The sequence below is a fragment of the Amblyraja radiata genome, chromosome 8 (assembly GCF_010909765.2).
Source record: "Amblyraja radiata isolate CabotCenter1 chromosome 8, sAmbRad1.1.pri, whole genome shotgun sequence".
NCBI classification, from domain to species: Eukaryota; Metazoa; Chordata; class Chondrichthyes; order Rajiformes; family Rajidae; genus Amblyraja; species Amblyraja radiata.
This window is the reverse complement of record NC_045963.1, coordinates 42,439,620-42,467,575: the sequence shown is the minus strand read 5'-3', so window position 1 is coordinate 42,467,575 and position 27,956 is coordinate 42,439,620. Positions and strand designations below refer to the sequence as shown.

Sequence of the window (27,956 nt, the reverse complement as noted above, 5' to 3'; positions counted from 1 at the left end):
AGCAATACATCCAGAAACAGGTCCTTCAGCACGCTAATTCCATCTTCTGTAGTTATGAGCTAAAGGATTCAGTATTACTTCACATATCTAATTGTTAATGGACTCAATATTACAGACCCAGTGAACAGCTTAGTATTTACAGGTACCAAGAAGAGGGTGGTCAAGAATGCACAGTAAAATGTAGTCACAGTCATGAAACCACGATCCATTGTGACTAGAGTGCATAGTACAGAACGTCAGGTGCACTTGTGGTGAGGTGTTCACCGACCAAAGACACCAAGAGCTCAAAGTTGAATTTACCACGGTAAACTGAAGTAAAACACGGGATAACACTCATATGGTGGATATATGGAATGAGCTGCAGGAGGAGGTAGTTGAGGCAGGTACAATAATAACATTTAAAAGATTCTGGACAGATACATGGATAGGAAAGGTTTATGGGCCAAATGTGGGCAAATGGGACTTGCTTCTATGGGCACCTTGGTCGGCATGGATGAGTTGGACCGAAGCTGTACCGAAGTTTTTGTGCTGTATGACTAAGTGTGAGTGCACATTGAAAAACTGTGGGCCACATGGTAAGAGATTTGCAGTACCCAGATACTATTGCTTTAAGAGTTGCTGCCTTCAATGAAGGACGTTCTGTTGACAACTCAACCTTTGTTTAGCAAGTAGTGACACAAAAGAACTTATAGACATGACAGGGAACCCCCTCCCATTCCCACAATGACGTTTTTGTCCTGGGCCTCCTCTACTGTCAGAGTGAGGCACAATGCAAATTGGAGGAACAGCACCTCATACTTCGCTTGGGCAACTTACAACCCAGCGGTATGAATATTGATTTCTCTAACTTCAAGTAACCCTTGCTTTCCCTCTCTTTCCAACCTTCCCCCACCCTAGTTCACCGACTAGTTTCACTGTCCATCTGATTAATTTTACTGATTGTATGTCTCCTTGTCACCTTTCCCTCAGCTAACATTGAACCATTCCTTAACATTTCCTTAACATTGTCTGCTTTGATTTGTCATTTTCACATCTTACCCCTCCATATCTCCAGACGCCCTCTCCCCAAACTCTCAGTCTGAAGAAGGGTCTTGACCCAAAACTTCACCTATTCCTTCTCTCCATAGATGCTGCCTGTCCCACTGTTACTCCAGCATTTTGTGTCTGTTAACAGACATTACAGTTGAATTAACTGTTTTCCTGTGTCTATTGCTTGATGGCTTATGTACGGACATTCGATAAGGGCAAAATTAGGCTCAACTGGAGACTCGTCTTCAGATGTTCCGACTGAAGCATCATCTATCATGTTCTCAACAGATGATTCGTGATCCTCTAAGTTACTCTCGCACTTTGTGTCTATCTTTGTAAAACATCATCTGCAATTCCTTGCAGATCTGAAGAAGGGTCCCAACTCAAAACTTTACCTATTCATGTTCTCTAGAGCTGCTGCCTGACCCCCAAATTACTCCAGCACTTTGTGTTTTTTTTATTCCTGCCATTCCTTTTTTCTCTATCCTCAAAATTAATCAATAATAATAATATTCACACAATCTTGCTTCTGGAACTAAGAGAGGTAATTGAAGATTGTCTTGTACAGCTGAGGTTCTGGTGTCGGGGTGCAAAGGAGATCTTTTCATGAAGTACGGTGGGGTCCTGGTCCAGGGTAGGTATGATGAGTTGCCAGAGAGCTGATATTTAACCTCTGCAAGGTAATGGTCATACAATTAAAGACAACAGGTTGGGTATCCATTTGGAAGGATGGATTAAAATGAGCTGAATAGCCTGATCTGTAAACAGTAATTTCAGGATCAATTCTGTATTTTCCTCTCGTCTAAGCTTTAATTCTATTGCTCATCCTTTCACCTCCTTGCTCAACTCATCACTGGCCTGCAGAAATCTTTCAGTGGATTTAGAGTTGCATCCACCCATCAAATAATGGATGTAATTGCTAACTGCCAGCAGCTAATTGTTAATTTTTGCGAGAGTTACCTCTGACCACATTCCGATGATTCATTGCTACTGCGCTCGCTTCTGAGTTGTGGTAAGAGGTAAAGCAGACAGGAACTACAATACGCCCCTCACAGCTGAGGATAAACAAGCAACACTGGAAAATTTCAACATGGGGAGGACTGAGTGAACATGGTTTTGATTACTATAATTGCTTTGTCAGAATCATTTAAATTATTTGGCATCTTGGCTAAGCATTAAAGCAAACCCGTCTCATTGCTTCAAAAATAAAATGAATTGATTAACACAGCAGCTTTATGTTCCTTCAACTTTGAGCTGGCAATCTGTCCTCACATCAGATTCAGCACTAATTGTTTACTCTTATACTTCCCACAAAACTATATAATTTGTTCAAACATTGCGAGGGAAAATAAACTGTTAAATTGTGTTTATTACTGCAGCAGCAACTCCTGAAATCAATGAAACAACTTAGTGGGGATTGAATTTAAAAATAATTTCCTGCCAAGTGAAATACTTGAATGCATTTTTCAAATCCTAAGTAGTATTTGAACCTTGAAACGTGATTCAAGCATGAATCCTAGCATTATAAAATTAGGAATCGAATGTGACTTGACAGTAATTTCCATGCTCAACAGTATGCATAGTAAGCTGTTACATTGTTCTGCTTAACGATTCATGAAATTATTTTATTTCCTCTGAATTCCCATCTTAAAACATTGCTTCATTTTCTCCCCCTTTTTCCATTTTGATATTCCTCCTGCATTATTCGCAGAGGAATTTGAGGCAATGTCTGCGTGACTGATATAAAAACAGAACATGATGGAACGAGTCTTCTAACTGTCATTTCTCTCTCCACATATGCAGACTGACCTGCTGAGTGTTTCCAGCGTTTTTTATTTTTATTTTAGATTTCCAGCATCAGCACGTTTTTGATTTTCTGGTTTTCCTTACACCTTAGTTTAGTTTAGTTTATTGTCACATGTACTGAAGTACACTGAAAAGCTTTTGAGCATATCTGGCCCGTGTTGTCCAATTCGTAAACCTATGCTTTTAAACACCATTAGAATGATCAGCAATCTCCGCCTGCACAGGAGAGCTGGCTCATAGCTGCAACCTGCTGCAGATTCATCCTCCATTGTTTTCCGACTTATATAGAGCAGTGCAGCACAGGAACAGGCCCTTTGGCCCACAATGTTTGTGCTTAACCTGACAACAAGTTAAACTAATCTCCTTTGCCTGCACATCATCCTGGAGGTGCGTTCCAGGCACCCACTGTGTAAGAAACCCATCCATATCTTGTAACTATTAAAACTCTGATCTTGTATATGTGTTTGTGTGTGTATAATCACATCTTCTCGAAAAAACGACGCGTTAACGGAATTTTTTTTACATATTCCGATGGAGATTTATCCCATGAATTCAAAAATCGCCTTATCTGAAAAATTCATGCTTTATTTCTCGAGTTATTAATCAAAATGTTCAAAAATCTGAAATAACGTTGAAAATAAACTAGATGGTCTCGCTGATGTCGTCACAATGAGTCTGCTCCGCAGCAAGTGACGTACCCCCCCCCACCTCTCCATCCTCCCCCCCGTTATTCAAAAGAGACGCACAAAGAACGAGCAAGTCGGGCCGTGGACTGAAGACCAAAGATCATAGCTGAAGACTCTCTCCCCCCGGCCTCGCTCTGGCTTCTGGAGCCGGCAGCTGGTGCCCGGAGCTGGAGCTGGAGCCTGGTGCTGGAGCTGCAGCTGGAGCCTGGAGCTGGAGCTAGAATGAGGGAGTATTGCGTTCGGGAACCAGCCCTCCCCTGTGATGCCATGCATTATAGTAACATTTTTACATATTCTGATATTCCATGCATTATTTATTGAGTTATTAATGAAAATGTTCAAAAATCTCAGAAAACTTGGAAAATTGATTTTTTTTAAAAAGTTTAAAAATGAGAGGTGAATAAGGCGAAATGAGCAGCCCCTGCGCAGTTGTCGGCTATGGGTGAGTGGTGAAATATTGTGTTGGGGAACGGGTTGTGTTGGGCGACCCGGCCTCCCGTGGGGGTATGGGTGAGTGGTGGAATATTGCTTTGGGAACGGGTTGCGTTGGACCAGGTCACCCGTGTGACAGGGAGCCAACGGGCCCCACTTGGTTTAGTCTCCTTTAAACTTTGTCCCACTCACATTAAAAGTTATGTATGCCCTATGGTATTTGGAATTACCACCCTGGAAATTGCAGGAGCTGGGTGGCCTTTTTGCGTAAAACAACTAAGCAGCGATTTAAGCAGTGACAGGTGAAGGTTTCCTGCAGCAGTTTCCAAATCCAGCATTTTGAGATGCTGGCTGCAAGCTTGTGGATCCACTTCCACTGAATACTCTTAATTCCGGGCATATCTACCAGACACAATCCAGCCATAAAGTTACTTCCAAGTTATTACCTTTGAAGTTAAGTGCTTGGTGAAAGTACTACTTAATTGTTGGTCAAAATCATTATCTAGAACGGTGGCGGAGGTGGCTTTATCATCACCATTCTTATAATTAAAGTCAGAAAGGAGAAGATTGAGACATAAAGACATAAACAATTGAGACTTGTCTCATGATCCTCATGGATATGCAGATGAGGTGAGATCAGTTTACCATAGCTTCATAGAATCATGCAGCACGGAAACAGACCCTTCGAACCCAATTCAACCATACCGATCATGTTTGGCACAGACATTGTGGGCCGAAGGGTCTATGTTATACTTTTCCATATTTTATGAACTATTGTTTTTTTTAACTCAAAAGGGAGTTGGTTGGGGAAGAGGGGGGAATGCTATTATTTTGGCTGGGTGGAATGTGTGCAAGGATAATCTTCCTTCTATCCTGTTCATTTCTACAAACATCGGGACTGGTGTTACTGTTATATCTGGTAAATTATCAGTATCAATTATCATTATCACGTGGCTGTGAAATAAGAGTACAAAAAGCTGCTGTGACCAACAGTTGCCCATTTGGCTGTAATTCTTTGAGAGATATCCCCACCCATAATTTTAGTTTACCTCATGTAATTGTCAGCTGAGGATTTGGAGGGTTGTGCATTGTTGGATGAGAGTATCTGAGTGGGATTAATAACTTGTTGCTGATCAGAGGAATTTGTAAATGTAAAATCAGCCAAACAGAATGACCCAGAGATAGTTATGACCAGGAAAGATTCTTGTTGATAACAAACTACACTTCTTTTTTAGATAGATGCTGTCCTCGGGTTACATAAGCATTTCATTCCTAAGAACTGTCCATAAATCAATTTCTCTGAACTGCTCCATGCCTGGCAATGTCCCAGTGAATCTCTTCTGCATCCCCTCCAGCTCTTTCACATCTTGCTTTGTCTTGGTGACCAGAATTGCACACAATACTCCAGGTGAGGTCTGACCAAGGTTTTATAAAGTCAGAGCATGACCTCCATACATACTTCAATACATTCATGCAGATACAGGATATTCTGTGGGAAGATCTACACAGAGGATAATGGGTTCCTGGAACATGCTGTCAGTGGTACTGGTGGAGCAGACATAATAGTAGCGTTTAAGAAGCTTTCAGATAGATATGTGGATAGGCAGTGAATGGAGGGATATGGATCATGTACAGATAAAGATTAGGCGATGAGTGCAGCCAAATGCAAATTGGAGGATCAGCACCTCATATTTTGCTTGGGCAGTTTATAACCCAGCGGTATGAATATTGATTTCTCGAACTTCAAGTAACCCTTGTATCCCCTCTCTCTCCTTCCCTCCCCCACCCTAGTCATCAAACTACTTTCACTGTTGTCCTGTTGAGTTTCACTGTCTGTATAACTCTTTATGACCTAGCCCACAGACAACAATGGACCATTGTGGGCTCCACCTTTCCTTGATCATCACTACTTTGTGCATATCTTTCATTCATTTGTTCTTTCTCTCGCTATATATCACCTTATATATCTGTTTTCCTTTCCCCTGACTCTCAGACTGAGGAAGGATCTTGACCAAAAACATCACTTTTTCCTTACCACAGTTGGAATTTTGTGTCTCAGCTATAGTGAGGCTACACATAAACATTGTCTGAAGAAGGGTCTCGACCTGAAACTTCACCCATTCCCTCTATCCAGAGATGCTGCCTGACTCACTGAGTTACTCCAGCTTTTTGTGTCTATATTCGGTTTAAACCAACTTCTGCAGACACAGCACGGAAACAAGCCCTTCGGACCACCGAGTCCAAGTTCTACGTTAAGATCTTTTGCCAGGTTCTTGTGCTGGACACCTCTTCCTGTTGAGGTCAATGCTCAAAACAACTAAATTTAGTTTAAAAAATACAGCATGAATTCAGGCCCTTTGGCCCACTGAGTCCATGCCAACCATCGATCACCCACTTTCTCATCCACTCCCTACACACTAGGGGCAATTTACTGAGGCCAATTAATCCACAAACCTGCACATCTTCGGAATGTTGGAGGATATCCGCAGTACCCGGAGGAAACGTGCAGACGCCACACAGACAGCACCTGAGTGCAAAATTGAACTTGGATCTCTGGCGCTATGAAGCAGCAGCTCTACCAACTGAGCCATTGTGCTGCCACGACATCTTCATCAACAGGAAAGATTTCCATTCCTTCAGTGAATGTGGCTGTGAATCATCAGAAGAATCTATGAAGGAATCTATGGAAGAAAGGGGGAACCCACGTTCGCTAATCAGTGAGCTCCGTATGTCCTTGAGCAAAATAAGGGTGGCAGTGGTAGAGTTGTTATCTTACAACGCCAGAGACCCAGTTTCAATCCTGACTACAGATACTGTCTTTATGGAGTTTGTACGTTCTCCCTGTGACCACGTGGTTTTTTTTCCAGGTGCTCCGGTTTCCTCCCACACTCCAAAGATGCGCAGGTTTGTCGGTTAATTGTCCGGTAAAAAATTGTATATAGTCCCGTGTGTAGGATAATGCTAGTGTACGGAGTGATCGCTGGTCGGCTCAATGGGCCAAAGGCCTTGTTTCCACTTTAAAGTCTAAACTCTTTCTAAAACATCCCATCACTTTTTGGAATGTGGTCTATTAGTACTGCACTCTATTCAACTTTCCAAGTAAAGAAGAAGTATTTTATTTTGATCTGGTTTGTATATATGTAAATGACAAAGAAAATCCTATTCACACTGTGACCTAGTTCCTGGGTTTAGAGGTTGGTGTAGCATGTAAAATAGTTGCTGGTATTACTGATGTTCTAATCACAAAATAACTAATACAATTGGTGGCACTGGTAGTTAAAACCTTCCAGCTATCACGTGTTGCTTTGTTCACGATGATTAGCCTGATAGGGGAACTATGAGCAGGGATTAGGTCATAAAAGGGTTTCCAAAGACCGAATCACACAGATTGCAACTGTCTGGTTGTTGTGTTGACCCTCCTTACTGTGGTTACTATTTAGTTTAGAGATATCTCTGCATAAGTATAAGCTGAGAGTCATTCTATTGTGAGCCACAGAGAGGTAAAAACCTGAAGGTACACAAAAAATCTGGAGAAACTCAGCGGGTGCAGCAGCATCTATGGAGCGAAGGAGATAGGTAACGTTTCGGGCCAAAACCCTTCTTCAGACTGATAGGGGGTGGCGGGGAGTAGGAAGGAAAAAGGGAGGAGGAGGAGCCAGAGGGCTGGGGGATGGGAGGAGACAGCTCGAGGGCTAAGGAAGGGGAGGTGACATCAAGGGCTAACAAAATTGGGAGATTTCAATGTTCATGCCCTCCGGATGCAGGCTCCCCGAGCGGAATATGAGGTGCTGTTCCTCCAATTTCCGGTGTTGCTCACTCTGGCAATGGAGGAGACCCAGGACAGAGAGGTCGGATTGGGAATGGGAGGGGGAGTTGAAGTGCTGAGCCACCGGGAGGTCAGGTAGGTTCTTGCGGACCGAGCGGAGGTGTTCGGCGAAACGATCGTCCAACCTCCGCTTAGTCTCACCGATGTAGATCAGCTGACATCTAGAGCAGCGGATGCAGTAGATGAGGTTGGAGGAGATACAGGTGAACCTCTGTCGCACCTGGAACGACTGCTTGGGTCCTTGAATGGAGTCGAGGGGGGAGGTAAAGGGACAGGTGTTGCATTTCTAGCGGTTGCAACGGAAAGTGCCCGGGGAGGGGGTGGTACGGGAGGGAAGGGAAGAATTGACAAGGGAGTTGCGGAGGGAGCGGTCTTTGCAGAAGGCAGACATTGGGGGAGATGGGAAGATGTGGCAAGTGGTGGGGTCACGTTGGAGGTGGCGAAAATGACGTAGGATTATCTGTTGTATGTGACGGCTGGTGGGGTGAAAGGTAAAAAAGAGGTAAAAACCTGGTTGAGTTCCCATAAAGGACTACGCCAATATTTGCACCATTGTTCATTCAGATTATTTCAGGAACCAGGGTACTGGAAGGGGATTGATGCTGGGGTGAATTAGTATGAGCCTCTCCAACCCCCACTGTAATTTTAGCACAGGTCATAGGAAGATGGTGCTGGCTCGAAGGGCAGAATGGCCTATATCCTGCACCTATTGTCTATTGTCACTTTTAAGCAGTTGACAAGTTTCTTTGGGCTTGATTTTGCACTAGAGACTCTCGCTAAAATACCAGGGAAATGTATTTCCATCCATCCCATGTTAAAGTCTCTTCAGATTGACTTCAGAGAGATACAGCATGAAAAGAGGCCCTTCGGCCCACCGAGCACTCGCCAACCAGCAATCTCCCCGTATCTTAGCACTATCTTACACACTAGGGACAATTTACAATTTTTTACCAAAGCCAATTAACCTGCACGTCCTTGAGATGTGGGAGGAAACCGAGCACCTGGAGGAAGCCCATGTGGTCATTGGTAACAGTGGTTTCTAAACCATTATTTAGTAAACCAAATGTTTTGTTCTCTCGAAGACAAAAGACTGCATTTTTTAATGAGGACTTCCTGCTTGAAGAATGGCACCTAGAGGAGTGTCAACTGTCAAACATTGGGCATGTTCACTGTCTCTCCAGAGCTTCTGCCAAATCTCCCACTGACGTCTCAGTGAGAAATCAAACAGAATCATGTGAAAATTCCAGGCAATGCAACACCAATAAAACAAGAAGTGAGAGTTATGAAAATAACTCCATCATACTTTGACAAGAAAGTGTGGGTATGTTTCAGAAAATAGTCAGACCTTCTCACCAAGAAAGTGCAATAACCTTCACGATAAATAATATCGAGATAGCAACATATGCTTTTATATCTGCATGCAGCTATTTTATTTCCATCTCCCTATTGGTTAAATATGGGTAATCCAATGCAATGGATACTCTTAGCAGACACACACAATGACTTCAATAACGCAACATAGTACAGAAAACTCTGAACAGGGTCTGCACTTTCCACGAACAATGAAGAGAGAAGAAAGAAACACAAAGTGCTGGAGTAACACAGCGGGTCAGGCAGCATCTCTGGAGGACATAGATAGGTGATGTTTCAGGTCGGGACCCTTCATCAGTCTGACCCTTCAGAATTAAGAAGGGTCCTGACTCGAATCTTCACCTATCCATGTCTTTCAGAGATGCTGCCTGACCTGCTGAGTCACAACAGGGACATGGAAGATGGGGGGGAAACAAACATATCGAAGCTTGAAATGTTAACTCATTTCACTCCCCACAGATGCGGTCTGATAGGCTAAAAACCTCCAGCAATGTATTATCTTTGTGTTTGTTGTGATAAAGTAATGAGTAATGTCTCAGATACATGGCCAGCTTACCACTTGGGAATACTGCACAACAGCAGGATGATGAGAGGTGATCTCATCGAGGTATACAAAATCATGAGAGGAATAGATCGGATAAACACAGAGTCTCTTGCCCAGAGTTGGGGATTCGAGAACCAGAGGACATAGGTTTAAGGTAAGGGGGGAAAGATTTAATAGGAACCTGAGGGGTAACCTTTTCACACAAAGGGTGGTGGGTGTATGGAATGAGTTGCCGGGGGAAGTAGTTGAGGCAGGTACTATCGCAGCGTTTAACATTTAGACAAATACATGGATAAGATAGGTTTAGAGGGATATGGGACAAACGCAGACAGGTGGGACTAGTGTTGGTCGGCATGGGCATGTCGGGCCGAAGGGCCTGTTTCCATGATGTATGAGTCTACAACATGAGATTTGTCCACAGTTAACACTTACGTTGTTTATGTTGTTTCTCATTCACCTCGCCCTCTCCTCAGACTCTGATGCTCAATCCTCTCCTTGTGACACCAGTGAACAATTACTACTCTGCATATGAAAGGCCAAACTGAGAACATATCTTCACTGGGATAGCAACGGAGCAATACCTTTGGTTACAGAAGAATTGATTGAAAGATACAACATGGAAACTAGCCCTTCGGCCCACACCGTCCATTGATCACCCATTTATGCTAGTTCTATGTAATCCTACTTTGAAATCCACTCCCTACACACTGGGGGAAATTTACAGAGGTCAATTAACATACATACCTGCACGTCTTTGGAATGCGGGAGGAAACCAGAGAACCCAGAGGAAACCCATGTGGTCATAGAGGAAACATGCAAACTCCACACAGACAGCATCCAAGGTCAGGATCTAACCTGGGTCTCTAGTGCTGTGCGGCAGCGGCTCTACCAGCTGCGCCACTGAGCATTTGGTTGCCTGGTGCCTCGCAGTATACAGCAACACTATGTTGTTACGATTGAGTTGTCACAATGTTAACAATAGTAAAGATTAGACTAGTCACACGGGAGGCCTGGTCCCCCAACAATATTCCACCACTCACCCATAGCCCCCAACTGTGCAGGCACGGCTCATTACCCCTCATCCCAAGCACCCTCTCCCCTTCCTCTTCACCCTTCTTCTTCTTTCCCCTCTCCTCCTCCTCTCCTCCATCCCTCCCTCACCTCTCCCTCCCTCTCCTTTCTCCTACCCTCAGTCCTACTTCCGTAACTCCTACCCCCTCCTATCCCTCTATCCCCTACCTCCCCACTCCTAACCTCCCCTACCCACCCCACTTTCCCTCCTCACCTCCCCCTCCACTGCCTTCCTCTCCCTCTATTCCCCATGACTTACCTCCCCCACTCCCCTCTCCTCTCCCTCTATTCCCCCACTCTCCCTCCTCACCTCCTCCTTTCTCCTCTCCCAATCCCTCCCTCGTCTCTCCTTTCCCATACCCTCAGTCACTCCCTCCCTCCCTCCATTAACTCCTCTCCCCCCCTACCTCATCCTCTCCCTCTATTCTCCCTCATCTCCCACTCTCCCTCCTCACCTCCCCCACTTTCCCCTCCCTAACCCCTCCTCTCCTTCAAACTCCCTAACTCGCTCCTCACATCTCCCACTTTCCCCTCCCTACCCCCTCCTCTCCTCAATCCCCCCACTCTCCCACCTCACCTCCCCAAGATCTTGAGGTTGCCGCTCCTTTCTCTTCTCCCAGAGGAGCATCAGCCATCGGCGCCCTCAGATCCAGGCTCAGCACCCAGGCCTCGGATCCTCGGCGCGGCCCCGGAGGAGCATCAGCCATCGGTGCCCTCAGAGCCAGGCTCAGTGCCCAGGCCTCGTGATCCTCGGGGCGGCCCCGGAGCACCGGCAGAGATGGGCGGGTGCCGGTGATGACAGTGGACGCGGCCAATAAGTGCGGCGATGGTGCAAGAAGGGGCGTCGCCGTTCCGGCGATGACTGACAGGAGAGGAGACCAATCTGTGCGTGCGTGGTTTATAAGATTTTTAAACCTTTATAACTTTTAAAATATACCACTGATCGGAACAAAACGTGTTGCCCTTGCAGCACAGTAGAATGGTGAGTAGGGTGGCGAAAAATCGTAGCGCTATCATGTACCGTCTTTGCGCAAATGTAAAAAAAAGAAGCAAACCGGAAGATAACAAGATGAGCGTTTTAGTTATATATACTAGACCAAGTGGGACCCGTTTGGGGGTGGGTGGGGGTGGTGGCGGCGTCACAGGGGAGGGCTGTTTCCCAAACGCAATATTCCACCACTCACCCATAAGTCCAAATACTAATGGGTAGAGAGGGAGGGGTGGTAGAGAGGGAGGGGTGGTAGAGAGGGAGGAGTGGTAGAGAGTGCGGGGTGGTAGAGAGTGAAGGTGTGGTAGAGAGGGGGGGTAGAGAGGAAGAGGGCAGAGAGGGAGGGTGAGGGGGTAGAGAGGGAGGGTGGTAGAGGGGGAGGTGGTAAAGAGGGAGGGGAGTAGAGAGGGAGGGGTGGTAGGGAAGGTGGTAGAAAGGGAGGGGGTAGAGATGGAGTGGGGGCAGAGAGGGAGGGGGCAGATGGAGGCGGTAGAGAGAGAGGGGTGGTAGAGAGAGGGTGGTATGAGGGGGTAGAGAGGGAGTGGGGCAGAGAGGGAGGGGGGCAGAGAGGGAGAGGGAGGGGGAGGGGTAGCGAGGGAGAGGGGTAGATTGGGAGGGGGAGAGGGTAGAGAGAAGGGAGGTGGGTAGAGAGGGAGGGCGGTAGATAGGGAGGTGGTAGAAAGGGAGGGGGAGTCTAACTTGTTCTATTTGATCTTATTTTGATTGTGCACGCCAGGTTGATTGCATTCGTCGAAACAGGACGGACCATGTGAAGGTTGCAATCTCCCACCCCTGTCCCATTGTGATGGCATTTGTAAATGAGATCCATTGTGATTGGACATCTGTGATATGGCACTGTGACATCATCAAAGGAAAGTGCTGCAAGAGTCCCCCACTGAAAAGTGGTTAATTTTTTGAAACAAAACTAAAAACTTCAGAAATATAGGTTGGAATGTGACGGGAAGATGTATATCCCGTCGAGGGAAAAAATGTGAGTAGAATGTGTGAAAATGGGAAGACTGTGGCCTAGCTTTTGGAAGAAAATAAGAATGAACCAGATTGTGGCCAGATGACACACATATACGCATATACGTACGAGAAGAGTTTTAGTAATATACAGTGGCTTGCAAAAGTATTCATACCCCTTGAACTTTTCCACATTTTGTCACGTTCAGATTAAGAATATGAATTACTGGTGGGTAAATATGGATCATGAACCGACATGGTTAAATATAGAAAAGGAAGACTGTATACCTTTCAATGTAGGTTCGATAATTTTTGCACCAACGGAAGTACAAAAAAAAAATTATAAAGACAACCTAATAATATATAATAATAGACGTATTTGGAAACAAATAGTTAAGACTCTACATTTGGATAATCTCTCATTTAGATTACCAATTAGGAATAACCCATTGTTTAAACCTGCTATATTAGATGGGGGGTTTAGGCAATGGGATGATTTAGGAATTACAAGGATAGAACACCTTTATAGAAAAGGAAAATTTCTTTTATTCCAGGAGTTACAAGATATTTATGGATTGTCTCCACAACATTTGTTTAGGTATTTACAAATTAGAGATTATATTAAATCCAATACACAAGATTATAAAAATAAAGAAGCAGGACTGTTAGACGAACTGTTTAATTTAAATCCAAATACAGAAAAATTAATAGCCTATATATATAACATCATTTTGGATAAGGAGAATCCAATAACGGAAATATATCGTCAAGCATGGGAAAATGAAATGGGATTGGCTATAACAAAAGAAAACTGGGAAGAAAGTCTACAACGAATACACCGGTGTTCATTAAACGCCAGACATATATTGATACAATTTAAAGTATTATATAGGTTACATTATTCGAAAACTAAATTAAATAGTATTTTTCCGAATCTCTCCGCTATTTGTGATAAGTGCAAGAAAGCAGAGGCAAATTTAATACATAGTTTCGTTACATGTCCTAAATTGAATTATTACTGGACAGAAATTTTTAAAGTTATTTCTGAAGTCATCAAAGTTAAATTGGACCCTAACCCAAAGCTAATAATATTTGGAATTCCGGATTTACATCTATCACTTACAGTAAATCAAAGAAATTTCTTTGATTACTGTTTGATAATTGGGAAAAAAATCATATTGAAATTTTGGAAGGGAACATTATCCCCCACAACCAAAATGTGGGCAGCAGAGGTGATGGAGACGTTACATCTGGAAAGAATTAGATTTGTCCTATTGGACAAGTATAATTCTTTTGAACAGATATGGTCTCCATATATACAGTATTTAGAGAAGTAGCTGTTCTTGGCAACACAGCTCGGCGTGCACCCTGCGGGATTTGGTGAGAATAATTCATTTTTATATTGGAATTAACATATATGTCTTTATTGATACTATCACTTGTAGTAGTGTTATTAACAATACATATTGTGGTTTTTCTTTTTTTTTTTTTTTTTTTTCTCGTTTCTCTTTTCTTTCTTATATATAATCAAATTATTATTTAATCACCCTCTTAATGATTTATAACTGTTCTATTCTTTTTCTATCATTATTTCTAAAAAAAAATAGTAGATAAGTATTATTAGTGTTTTACTTAACGCAAATTGAATTAATTTGATATAAAGTTGTTTGAAGCATTGTAATTGATTACCTTTAATAAAAAAATATATTAAAAAAAAAAAAGATAAAAGAAAAAACAAAAAAAAATCAAGAAAGGGAGGGGGAGTCTAACTTGTTCTATTTGATCTTATTTTGATTGTGCACGCCAGGTTGATTGCATTCGTCGAAACAGGACGGACCATGTGAAGGTTGCAATCTCCCACCCCTGTCCCATTGTGATGGCATTTGTAAATGAGATCCATTGTGATTGGACATCTGTGATATGGCACTGTGACATCATCAAAGGAAAGTGCTGCAAGAGTCCCCCACTGAAAAGCGGTTAATTTTTTGAAACAAAACTAAAAACTTCAGAAATATAGGTTGGAATGTGATGGGAAGATGTATATCCCGTCGAGGGAAAAAATGTGAGTAGAATGTGTGAAAATGGGAAGACTGTGGCCTAGCTTTTGGAAGAAAATAAGAATGAACCAGATTGTGGCCAGATGACACACATATACGCATATACGTACGAGAAGAGTTTTAGTAATATACAGTGGCTTGCAAAAGTATTCATACCCCTTGAACTTTTCCACATTTTGTCACGTTACAACCACAAACGTAAATGTATTTTATTGGGATTTTATGTGATAGACCAACACAAAGTGGTGCATAATTGTGAAATGGAAGGAAAATGATACATGATTTTCAAATTTTTTTACAAATAAAAAACTGAAAAGTGTGGCGTGCAAAAGTATTCAGCCCCCCTGAGAATACTTTGTAGAACCACCTTTCGCTGCAATTACAGCTGCAAGTCTTTTGGGGTATGTCTCTACCAGCTTTGCACATCTAGAGACTGAAATTTTTGCCCATTCTTCTTTGCAAAATAGTTCAAGCTCAGTCAGATTGGATGGAGAGCGTCTGTGAACAGCAATTTTCAAGTCTTGCCAGAGATTCTCAATTGGATTTAGGTCTGGACTTTGACTGGGCCATTCTAACACATGAATATGCTTTGATCTAAACCATTCCATTGTAGCTCTGGCTGTATGTTTAGGGTTGTTGTCCTGCTGGAAGGTGAACCTCCGCCCCAGTCTCAAGTCTTTTGCAGACTCTAACAGGTTTTCTTCCAAGATTGCCCTGTATTTGGCTCCATCCATCTTCCCATCAACTCTGACCAGCTTCCCTGTCCTTGCTGAAGAAAAGCATCCCCACAGCATGATGCTGCAACCACCTTGTTTCACAGTGGGGATGGTGTGTTCAGGGTGATGTGCAGTGTTAGTTTTCCGCCACACATAGCGTTTTGCATTTAGGCCAAAAACTTCAATTTTGGTCTCATCTGACCAGAGCACCTTCCTCCACATGTTTGCTGTGTCCTCCACATGGCTTGTGGCAAACTGCAAACGGGACTTCTTATGGCTTTTTTTCAACAATGGCTTTCTTCTTGCCACTCTTCCATAAAGGCCCGATTTGTGGAGTGCACGACTAATAGTTGGCCTGTGGGCAGATTCTCCCACCTGAGCTGTGGATCTCTGCAGCTCCTCCAGAGTTACCATGGGCCTCTTGGCTGCTTCTCTGATCAATGCTCTCCTTGACCGGCCTGTCAGTTTAGGTGGACGGCCATGTCTTGGTAGGTTTGCAGTTGTGCCATACTCTTTCCATTTTCGGATGATGGATTGAACAGTGCTCCGTGAGATGTTCAATGCTTGGGATATTTTTTTATAACCTAACCCTGCTTTAAACATCTCCACAACTTTATCCCTGACCTGTCTGGTGTGTTCCTTGGGCTTCATGATGCTGTTTGTTCACTATTGTTCTCTAACAAACCTCTGAGGCCTTCACAGAACAGCTGTATTTATACTGAGATTAGATTACACACACAAGTGGACTCTATTTACTAATTAGGTGACTTCTGAAGGCAATTGGTTGCACTGGATTTTATTTAGGGGTATCAGAGTAAAGGGGGCTGAATACTTTTGCACGCCACACTTTTCAGTTTTTTATTTGTAAAAAAATTTGAAAACCATGTATCATTTTCCTTCCACTTCACAATTATGCGCCACTTTGTGTTGGTCTATCACATAAATTCCCAATAAAAGACATTTACGTTTGTGGTTGTAACGTGACAAAATGTGGAAAAGTTCAAGGGGTATGAATACTTTTGCAAGCCACTGTAGATATAGATTTTCTAAATGGAAAAGAAATGCCACAAATCCTACTGCTATAATAATATATGATTTCACTTGCTCTTATGAAGTAGAATTATCCATGTTATAATTTATTCTGGTCTCAAAATACACAGGGTTTTCCCATCTGTGGTATCCTGGCATAGAGGTTGGTGAAGAAAAAGTGCCAAGCATCTTTGATGCACTAATCTGAAGAGTGATATGGTACCACTGCAAAATTTGGATGTGCCTGTGGTGTGTAGTTGAGGACACAGAATACGGGGGTCACAGTTCAGGGATGGATGGCCCTACAAATATAAACTCCTACAGTGGAGTTTATATTGGAAATTGACAAAAATAGGTCTGATTTTTAAAGCAGGCTTGAAGTGTATTACCTTCATTCAATACCAAATTTTAACCGGAAATTATAGACCTTACACAGGTTATGAATGCCGACTAATGTTCAGCCCATAGATGCTGAAGAGCGTTTGGGGGACCGGTGTAGTGGATTTACTGAGTGCTGCAGGGCTGCAGACATCTTCTGCCACGTGGGAGCTTGGTTTGTTACTTCTATCAGGTCTACAATTTCTGACACTCCAGAGCAAACAATACAAGTTTGTCCAACCTCTCCCTGTACCGCTACCCCTAATCCAGACAGCATTCTGATCAAACACTTCCACATCCTTCCTGTAGCAATGTTACAAAATTTTGAGATTTTAACAATGAACTCTGCAATTTATACCATCTGATAAAGCATAAAAATAAGTTTAATTTGACACCTAATTCACTTTCATATCTTCAGTATTAAAAAAGTTATAGCCATTTTCATACTCGGTAATTAACATCTTGTTCCCTATTGCTTTTCCATTGACTTAACACAAAAGCTGTGATCGAGGACAGTCAAAAGCCCATAACTTTCTTAAAAATTAAGAGAACTGAATGAAATTTTCAGTTATTATAGATTGAAGCATTCTGAAACAAATATAAAACATCTTACTTGGATGACCTGAAATTAAAGCATATAATTAGTTAGTTACCTAATTGTAGCTAATTACAAAATTGACCGTTGTGACGGAAATAGTAATAAACACCCAGGCTGCTTTGAAAATTCAAAAATGTGATATTCTCAAGATCAGAACGGTAATATTATTGTATTATATGCTGCAAGTCCATAACAGATAGGTAAATAAATTACAATTTCTAGCAATAGACCAAGTCTTTATGGAGAAGATCAGTTGTTAGCTGGTACATTGGCATATCATAATCAGTAGCATCATCATACTCCTCTGATTGTAACCAATAAGCAACTCTGCACACCTTGTTTTTCCTCAACTTTTCAATTTTGGCATTGTAAACTACAGGTTTTTGCTCTTCAAACCACACATGACATGCCTTTCTGCCCACTACTTTCCCATTAAGAATGTCCTGTAGATTCAATTTCTTAAGAAAATGATTTTTTTTAAATAGCCTAAGTATCCAAATAACAAACTAATCCCATTCACACAAGAATTCACAATATACATGATTTTTAAATCTCACTGTCATGAACATATGCCAGATGGAAGGAATTTAATGTTTAATTCCCATAAATTAATCTAGAAACATCCACTTTCAATATAATCAAAATTATTATTTTGTGCACAATAAATGTGGCTAAAGCTGTTGTGTATATTTAGTATAAAAATATTGATTATGGATGGACAATTACACAAATTACACAAAATATAGATGATTTAGATGCTCTTATGGCATTGTTTAAAAAAAAGAGAATTTTAATCATCTTGCGAGTGGGTGTTTCTGGAATGCGATCGATTGGAACGTTGCATTTGCGGTGAATTTGAACCCCATATCGGCTGGAAAGACACTGCCGGTTCGTATGGGGCCCAAATCACATTTTCGCAACGTAAAATTCGATTAAAGCCACCCCAAGAAGCAAGATTATATGTAAAACAAGCGACTTACCCTTTCTTTTGTCCTCATATTACGATCCGTCACGCTGTAGGCATTGAGGGTGTTCAAAGTCACATTTTATTTTAATCAAACTTAAATTGTACAGCGATTAAAAAAAAAACGGGAACGGAAGTCCGATCGATTTTTCTTCATTGACTCGCAGCCCGAGGAAACCCCACTCCGATAAGCGATACAAACATGCATTTTAATCCCGCCCCCCACCCCCCCTAAAGGCGCGCACACGGCCAGTGGCAGAACTGCAGCGCCGCTGAAGGTAGATCGCTACTTCCTGTAATGGGGTGACCGGAACTACGCACAATACTCCACATGCAGCTTAACCAAAGTTGTATAAAACTGCAACCTGACTCTTATACTCAATGCCCCGACCAATGAAGCCAAAACATACCATATACCTTATTTACCACTCTATCTACTTGTGTTGCCACTATCAGAGAACTATGAAATATATCTCCAAGATCCTTCTGCACATCAATGCTGTTAAGAGTCTTTCCATTAACTGTATACTTTACACTTTCATTCACATTCCCAAAGTGCAACACCTCACACTTGGTCAGACATCAATGTTACTTGTCATCAATGCTGTTAAGAGTTCTGCCATTAACTGTGACTATGTACATTAGTTAGTCAAGGCTGTGCAAACTGTGCAAAATGGCACATCTATTTGCCAAGCAGTAACAGTGACCACATTTCAAAGTCAATTATTTGTTCATGGAAAGCACTTTATAAATCTTTCAAATTCCACTTTGCACTGTACTTATTTTGCTTTGTACTTATGATTTCAAAGGTAGAAACAATTTCTTCTCTTGATTAAAATTTAAAGATTTGCCCTGTGGGAAGAATGCACAGATGAGACAAACTGTTTCCCATAATGAATGCTGTAAAGAACAACACGTTGACCTTGAAATTCTGTTGTGCAGAGTAATTTGCGAGTGCTTCATGCATTTATGTTAAATGAGTTTGTCTGACATCTTAATGTATCTAAGATAAAATGCTTAAACTCCTGGGTGTTAGAATTTCACATTAATATGTTTTGGCTCTTTTTTTGTTTCAATTTACTTTAATGGGTAGTCTTTCATGTATTACATTACCTGGTATTTCTGTCTTCTATTTTTTTAAATCTGTTCCTTTACTGTATTAAATGGCCTAAATGTTGGCAAGGCTTTTACAATTGGTTTTGCCACTTGCTGCTTTTTCATTACATGAGCATCGATTTTTTTTTTGTCTCATTCATCAAACAGGCCCTCGCTACGTGACTGGGACACAATGTGTAATTCATGATGCATAGAAGTAACTAGCTAAACATTGATCTGTGCAGACATTCGGCTGTAGGTTCAAACACGGCTCGTTCAGCTTCTGATATTTGTTGGCGTTAAGGGTGTGATATTAATAAGGATACAAGAGTGGAGGCACATAGGTTCTTAAAAACAACAGAACAGCGTAATTAATAGGTGTTTACTTTCCTTACAACGCAGGCCAAATGGACAGTTTTGGCCTGTAAGGCAAAACCATGAAGAGGGGGCAAGAGCAAGCACTCTTGAGGGTTGGGTACAAGGTGCTGGAGTAAATCAGTGGGTCAGGCAGCATCTCTGGAGAACATGGATAGGCAACCTTTCATGTTGGGACCCTTCTTCAGACTGAATTTAGTGGGGGAGAGAAAGTTGGAGATAAGGTGGGGGTGCTACCAAGAGGGCAAGTTATAGGTGGATACTGGTGAGGGGGGGTTTGGATTTGTATATGGGTGGACAAAGGCTAGGGATGAAAAGGAGACAAACGGGGACTGAAGGTGACATAATGGAAAGAAGACAAAAGAGTGGCAGTTTAGAAAAGAGGGGTGAATGAGGCGTTCAATATAAAAGCCAGAGGAAGGGAGGGAATAGGTGAAATGGAGTGGGGTGGGAAGGAGGGTGGGTCAGTGGAATAAATGAATGCACACAGGGACAAACAAGTAACTGCAGATGCTGGTTTACAAAATAAGACACAAAGTCTCAGAGGGCAGCGGAGGCAGTTTCTCTGGACGCTTTCAAGAGAGAGGGCTCTTAAAAGTAGCGGAGTCAGGGGATATGGGAAGAAGGCAGGACCGGGGTACTGATTGGCGATGATCAGCCATGATCACATTGAATGGCGGTGCTGGCTCGAGGGGCCGAATGGCCTACTCCTGCACCTATTGTCTATTGTGTTGGTGTAACTCGGCAGGTCAGGCAGCACCTTAGGAGAACATGGATAGGTGACTTTTCTGGTTGGGACCCTTCTTCAGACTGATTTCTATGCAAGATTGTAATTTAAAAAATATTAAAAAGACCTGTTTCAATAACTATGATCCAGCTTTAACATTGACCATAATAAAGTGCTTTGAAAGATTTGTGATGGCCATCACCTGTGCCAGTTTTTCAGACAATCAGGATCTCTTGCGTGGAGGAAAAATAGATCTATGGAGGACACAATCTCTCTTGCACAACGGTCAACTTTGGATCACTGTGACAGTAATAACACCCATATCATTATTCATTGACTACAGCTCAGCTATCAACACCTTAAATCTGAATAAGCTCATCGCTAAATATTATTTCGTAGTAAATAGTAATAGTAGCTCATCACTACTAATTACTCTGTGAGCACCATGCGAACAAGGAATTTCATTGCACCATGGCTTATATGTGCTTGTACTCGCTGGAATTTAGAAGGATGAGAGGGCACCGAAAAGTTACCGAATAGTGAAAGGCCTGACTAGAATGGATGTGGAGAGGATGTTTCTACCGGTGAGAGTCTAGGACCAGAGGCCAAAGCCTCAGAATAAAAGGCGTACCTTTCCCCAATACCTGGAGCCAGTCCTCTATGGCTGGAGGAGCTGGGGCAATATGATGCAGGAAAGAGAACATGTTGTCGAATATTAATCCTTTCAACTTTCAAATAATGGATCTAGGTTAACACCAGGCATGCAAGCAAAATTTTTCATTTGAGTCTGAAGAACAGTGCCAACCTGAAATGTGTCCGTCCGTATCCTCCACAGATGCTGCCTAACCGGTTGAGCTACTCCAGCACTAGATGTTTTGCTCAAATTCTTTACCAGGTTAGGTTGTTAGAAGTCAAGAATTACTCATGGAAAACATGGGTGCTGTAAGGAGATTGTGGTGTATTTTCCCACAAAGGAAAGCAGTAGGCTAAGTGGTTTCCATATCTGCCCAGAATATTTCAGTTGCCGGATATTTTTAGCCAGCACAGTTGATTAATTATTGAAAGGAAAGAACTCTATTGTTTTGGAAGTACAGCTGTTCATTGTGTAATGGAACTGAGACAGGAATGAGTGATGTTCATGGTGAAGTCCTACTGTTGCTGGAAGTGGGAGATAGGAGGAATGGCTACAGACTCGCTCCATAGATGCTGCTGCACCCGCTGAGTTCCTCCAGCAATTTTGTGTACCTTTAATATACTGCTCTGCTTCATCTCAGTTCTCTTTCAGGGGCAATTGAAGGAGACAGCTCAGGGGAGGAAAGAGAAGCAAAAAAAGGGGTTAGGATTTTTCCTCTGGTAAGGAATACCTTGTCTCGGGTTAGTTTATTGTCATAAGTTATAGGAGCAGAATTAGGCCATTCGCCCATCAAGTCCACTCTGCCATTCAATCATGGCTGATATTTCTTTCCCTCTCAACCCAATCCTCTTGCCTTCTCTCCATAACCCCCGTCACCCGCACTAATCACAAATCTATCAATCTCCGCCTTTAAAATATCCATTGACGGCCTCCACAGCCTTCTGTGGCAATGAATTCTACAGATTCACCACAGTTATGCCGGTCTTTTTGTGGGATACATGTAATAGTCCCTCTCAGACCTTCTCCCTCAACTGTTTGAAATGCAGATGCTGGAATCTTGAGTAAAACACAGAGTGCTGGAATAACTCAGTGGGTCAGGCAGCATCTCTGGAGATGTTTTGGGTCGAGACCCTTCTTCAGGCTGATTGTAGTGGGGGGTGGGGGGGAAGCTGAAAAATAAGTGGGAGGACAAAGCCAGGCAATTGTTAGACGGAAATAGGTGGGGGAAGAGTTGATAATGAGCAAAAAGGGTATCATATAAGGGTATACAGTAAAATGAGTGAAATGTAAAGCCAGAGGGAGAGATATAGATGGAAGGGGACAGGGGAAGGGAGATAGTGGGAGAAATGTAGTGGGGGGACACACAAGGAAAGAGAGGGCATGGGAAGGACAGCTAAAATATGACAGTGGTGATACATTAAAGCATTCGCTTCATGTTTACAACTGTGGGACAAGCAGATGCTGTTCACTCATCAAATTGGTGCTGACATTTGTAATGAAAAGATGTGAACACACGACCTCACTCTGTCTGGCATCATCCCTGGCTTCAAATGTTATTCACTCTTCCTCTAATAGATGTAATTATCCCTGTCTCAGCCACTCCCTGTAGCAAAGCATTCCATTCTTTAATAACTCTCTGCTTAAAAAAGTTTGCCCAACATTTTTCTTATGGTAATTTTAAACTGGCAGCTCCTCACTGCTGATTCCTCAAGCAGAGGAAATGAACACTAGATCAATGGTGACGCAAGACACTAGATGTTGGAATCTTGAGCAAAGCACAAAGTGCTGGAGGAACTCGGAGATGCTGCCAGACCCGCTGAGTCCCACCAGCACTTTGTCCTTTGTACTGGATCTCTAGCGTTATATTTCGAGCAGTTGATTGAGACCGAGGGCTCTGCAAATTTTTCTGTGTGGTTGCATGGAACAAGGAATAGTAGTAGAAATGTTTACGATCTTTATCAAAAAGAGATATGGACTTAACGCAGGCAGATGGCACTAGTGTAAATGGGGCATCTTGTTGGGCATAGACATGTTGGGCTGAAGGACCCGTTTCCGCGCTGTATGATTCTATGACATTATGAATTTGCAACTCCATTTCTCTCTCGACAGATGTTGCCTGACCTGTTGAGTATGTTTAGTATTCCATGTGTTATTTCAGATCTCCAATACCTAGAATATTTTCCTTCTTTTTGAAGAAATTTCCTAATGCTCATTCACCTACTGCCTTAACCAATGGCTGGAGACTCCTGCCCTGTTTATACCGACCTGACCGGCAATCTGAACTCTCTCTGTTCCTTTCTCTCTCCTCCTGTCCATCTGGTCCTCACACACTTCCTTACGTAGAACAAAGAACACTACAGCACAGGAATGGGCCCTTCAACCTGTGCATTATCCATAGCCTTCTATTCCCTGCACCTCTATGTGCCTATTTAAAAGCCTCTCAAACACCACTATCATATTTGCCTCCCCCACTACCCCCGGCAAAGTGTTCTAGGCCCCCAATACACTTTGTGCACAAAAACTTGCCTTCCATTAAATCTCCATTAAACTTTCCTCCGCTCATCTTAAAGCTGTGCCCTCTAGTGTTGGACATTTCCACCCTAGGAAAAAAGGTTCTGACTGTCTACCCTATCAATGCCCAGCATAATTTTATATACTTCTATCAAGTCTCACTTCAGCCTTCCTTGAACAGTACCCCCCTACCCAGCCAACTAACATAACCCTGCCCCCACCTACTCCATCTGCCCATCACCACGCACTCCTTCCACTGGATCCCTCCCGCCCACTATTTATCCCTCCTTTCCCTCTGTTGTTCCCATCTACCACCATCCCTCCTTGATTTAGTTCCACTCTTTGCCTTCCTTGACTATCAGATTCCAGCCTTTTCTGCAGCCCTTTTATTCCCCACTCAATTCCTCCCATGCTCAGGCAAGGGGACGTTGGAACACATCCTGAGCTGCTGCCCAAAGGCTCTTGGGCAGGGCCGGTACACCTGGCATTACAACCAGTTTCTTAAACCCATTGCAGAAGCCATCAGCATGGGAATCAGCAGCTGCAGACGAGCACGCCCCACCACCCAGATGATCACCTTCGTGAAGGCCGGAGTGCAGCTGCCAAGAACTACAGCAGCCAGACTGCGCAGGACTGGCAGCTTTCCGTAGACCTGGTGAAACAGCTGAAGTTCCCACAGCACATTGCCACGGCCACCCTGAGGCCAGATATCCTCCTGGTCTCAGAGGCGACCAAAAACATTGTCTTGTTGGAACTGACAGTGCCGTGGGAGGACCGTCTGGAGGAGGCCCACGAGACGAAGATGGCCAAGTATGAAGAACTGGCCATAGACTGCCGTAAGCAGGGCTGGAAGGCAAGGTGTATTCCCATCGAGGTATGCAGAGGTTTTGCAGGGCAATCGCTCTACAAAGCCTTGAGTGCACTGCACATCAACGGAGTGGCGAGGAGAAGGGCCATCAAGAACACCGCAGAGGCAGCGGAGAAGGCCTCAAGATGGCTCTGGATCAGGAGAGAAGGTCCATGTGGAGGAGCGAATGCCACCTGAACACAAGTCGTGGTCTGATCAACCAAGGCTGGGTCGCCTGGGTGAGGGTGTCTGATGTTGAAAGACCCGAAACACCCAATGACCCCAGGTTACATCACTGATGATGTGTTCAGGAGCATCAATAGATGTATTTGTATCAACCAGCCCCTGTCACTATCTCCGCCCTTTCCTCCCCCACCTGACTGTTATCAACCCCTCCTCACCTCTATAGCTTGCCCCGCCCCTCACCACCACCTCTTTATACTACACATACTCCCTTCCATTGACTCAATTTATACATCAAGCTGCCTCGACAAGACCAGCAGCATAATCAAGGATGAGTTGCACCCTGGCCATTCCCTTTTCTCCCCTCTCCCATCAGGTAAAAGTTATAGAAGTGTGAAACCTCCAGATTCAGGGACAGGCACACCTCCAGATTCAGGGACAGTTTCCTCCCAGCCGTTATCAGGTAACTGAACCATCCTGCCTCAACCAGGGAGCAGTCCTGAACTATTATCTACCTCATCGGGGACCCTTGAACTATCTTTGATCGGACTTTACTGGCTTTACCTTGCACTAAACATTATTCCCTTATTATGTATATGTACACTGTGAATGGCTCGATTGTAATCATGTATTGTCTCTCCGCTGGCTGATTAGCCCTCAACAAAAGCTTTTCACTGTACCTCAGTACACGTGACAATAAACTAAACTAAATTAAAATGTCCTGGAATTTAAAATTCCAAACTAAGCATTGTGCCACTGAATTTGGAATTGATGATATGAGTTGGACAGTACATTACAGTTCAAAATGTAGCTACAAGATGTTGGTGAGGTCAAACGTGGAGTTTTGTGTTTAGTTTTGGTCATCCTGCTGTAGAAAATATGTTGCTAAACTGGAAAGCATGCAGAGAAGATTTACAAGGATTTTGCAAGGACATGGGAGCTTGAGCTATAGGGAGAGGTTGGGCAGGCGAGGACGCCATTCCATGGAGCACAGGAGGCTGAGGGGTGATCCTACAGAGGTGTATAAGATCATGGGGGAAATAGATAAAGTGAGTGCACAGAGTCTTATACCTAGGATAGGGAGTCAAGAAATGAAGGACATAGGTTTAAGGTGAGAGGGACAACATTTAATCTGAGGGGAATCCTTTTCACACAGATGGTGGTGTGGGCATGGAACGAGCTGGCCCAACGAGGCAGATACAATAACAACATTTAAAAGACATTTGGACAGTTACATGGATAGAAAAGGTTTAGAGGGATATGAGCCAGGCTAGTCAGTATGCATGGCTACATTCGAGCATTGCCAGCTGAGCTTACCCACTCTGGGTCAGATGCTGGAATTTAACATTCCATACTGAGCAATGTGCACCTGATAGTTTGGATTAAGATTTGACCTCCATGTCATTAACCTCGATTCCCTCCATTCTAATAAAATGTGGGGAATGGCACCATGCTTGTGCGGTCAATATTGTGATACCAATGGAGGCCCTTCAGCAACCTGGGACTCAATTAGATAGTGCACCTTCCAAGTGCACAGATTAGACGCAGCCTGCAGTGACACAGAGCAGCGGAGCAGTCGTAAACAACACTTACAGTCCAGGCCAACCGTGCAACTCTAACCCAGTGCCGCCCTTGTACTTAACTATGATTGCCCCATGTAAAGTAAGAAATCCCTTTTTTGTTTATTGTGTTATCTTTGAGGACTGTGTTTAGAGGCCTGTTATGCTGCTGCAAGAATTTAATTGTTTCGTTTTTGGTATAGAGACATAGTCACATAGCATGGAAACAGGCCCTTCGGCCCAACCTGCCCATGCCAACCAAGATGCCCCATCTGCACTAGTCCCATCTGCTCATGTTTGGCTCATATCCCTCTCCACCTTCGCTATCCATGAACCTGCCCAAATGATTTTCAATATGTGACAATTAAATACTCTTGACTTGCTTTTTACTGAACAGCATGCAAAAAATTGAATTTCACTGTACCTAGGTACAGGTGACAACAAAAGTATCATTGAATCAATGAAAAGTACTATTGACCCATTGGCGGAGTGCGATCAGCAATGGTTAAAGTTGGCTGAATCCCGTTAATGCTTCTGGGCTTTTTTCCCTGTTATTACAGTCTTTAATGCAGTCCCGAAGTGACAATATTGTCTGCCTCCTACAGCCTCAATAATTATGCAGGAAATTACAGACTAATAAGCAGTGGCGAGCTTGTGTCTCCAATCCCGTCTCATGGGTAATGCAACACTCACGACTGCCGTCTCTCAGTGCTAATTCCTGCATCAAAGCTGTGTGCCTTTTCAAACCTCAGGCATGGCAGTTTTTCAATTCCTCTTTCAAGGAAGCAGGAGGCGATGTCAGAGGACGCTATCTCTCCATAATTGATGCAGGCTCACGCCAAAAATAAACACGGTTCACAGTGACAAGCTGGATCTGTGATAGAGGCTGTAGGGCAGAGCTGAACAGCACGAGTATATTCTGCTGGCTTTTTCCACCCGCACTTGATCCGTCCTTAATCATCCTCTTCTCACTCATGTCCTCCGTTTACCTCTCTCTGAGGGATGGGAGTTTGATAGCATACAGAGAACACCATCTCCTCCCCTCCCCCACCCCTATATCCCACTGAGATGGGCTGAAGAGGGTTCTAGTAGAATGGGAGAGAAAGGAGTTGGAGACATAACCATGGAGAATGTGTCTTCATTGTGTCTGGAATGCTGTCACCATGTTTTTAATGGTGATGGATGCTGTGGGGAAGTGGTGCAATGAAATAGAGCCGCTGCCCTAAAGTGCCAAAGACACGGGTTCAATCCTGATCTTGTTGTCTGTGCGGAGTTCCCACGTTCTTCCTGTGACTGCACGAGTATCTTCCGGGTGCTCTGGTTTCCTCCCACATCCTAAAGACGTGGGGGTTTGTAGGTTAATTAGTCCTTTGTAAATTGCTCCTAGTGCTTAAGGAGTGGATGAGAAAGTGGGATAACATAGAAATAGTGTTATCTGAAGAAGGGTCCAGGCCCGAAACATCACCTATCCATGTTCTCCAGAGAGGCTACCTGACCCATTGAGTTACTCCAGCACTTCGTTTCTTTTTTTGGAACTAGTGCAAATGGGTGATCAACGGTCGAC

General features: G+C 43.3%; 1 protein-coding gene across 1 annotated transcript in view; it reads right to left on the bottom strand.

Moving 5' to 3' along the window:
- Positions 1-27,108, bottom strand: part of afdn (afadin, adherens junction formation factor) — a 207,932-nt gene extending 180,824 nt beyond the window's left edge. The window contains exon 1 of the mRNA XM_033025695.1: positions 27,086-27,108. The gene's annotated coding sequence lies outside the window, so the exon portion shown is untranslated. The remainder of the gene's footprint in view (positions 1-27,085) is intronic.
- Positions 27,109-27,956: the final 848 nt, after the last annotated feature.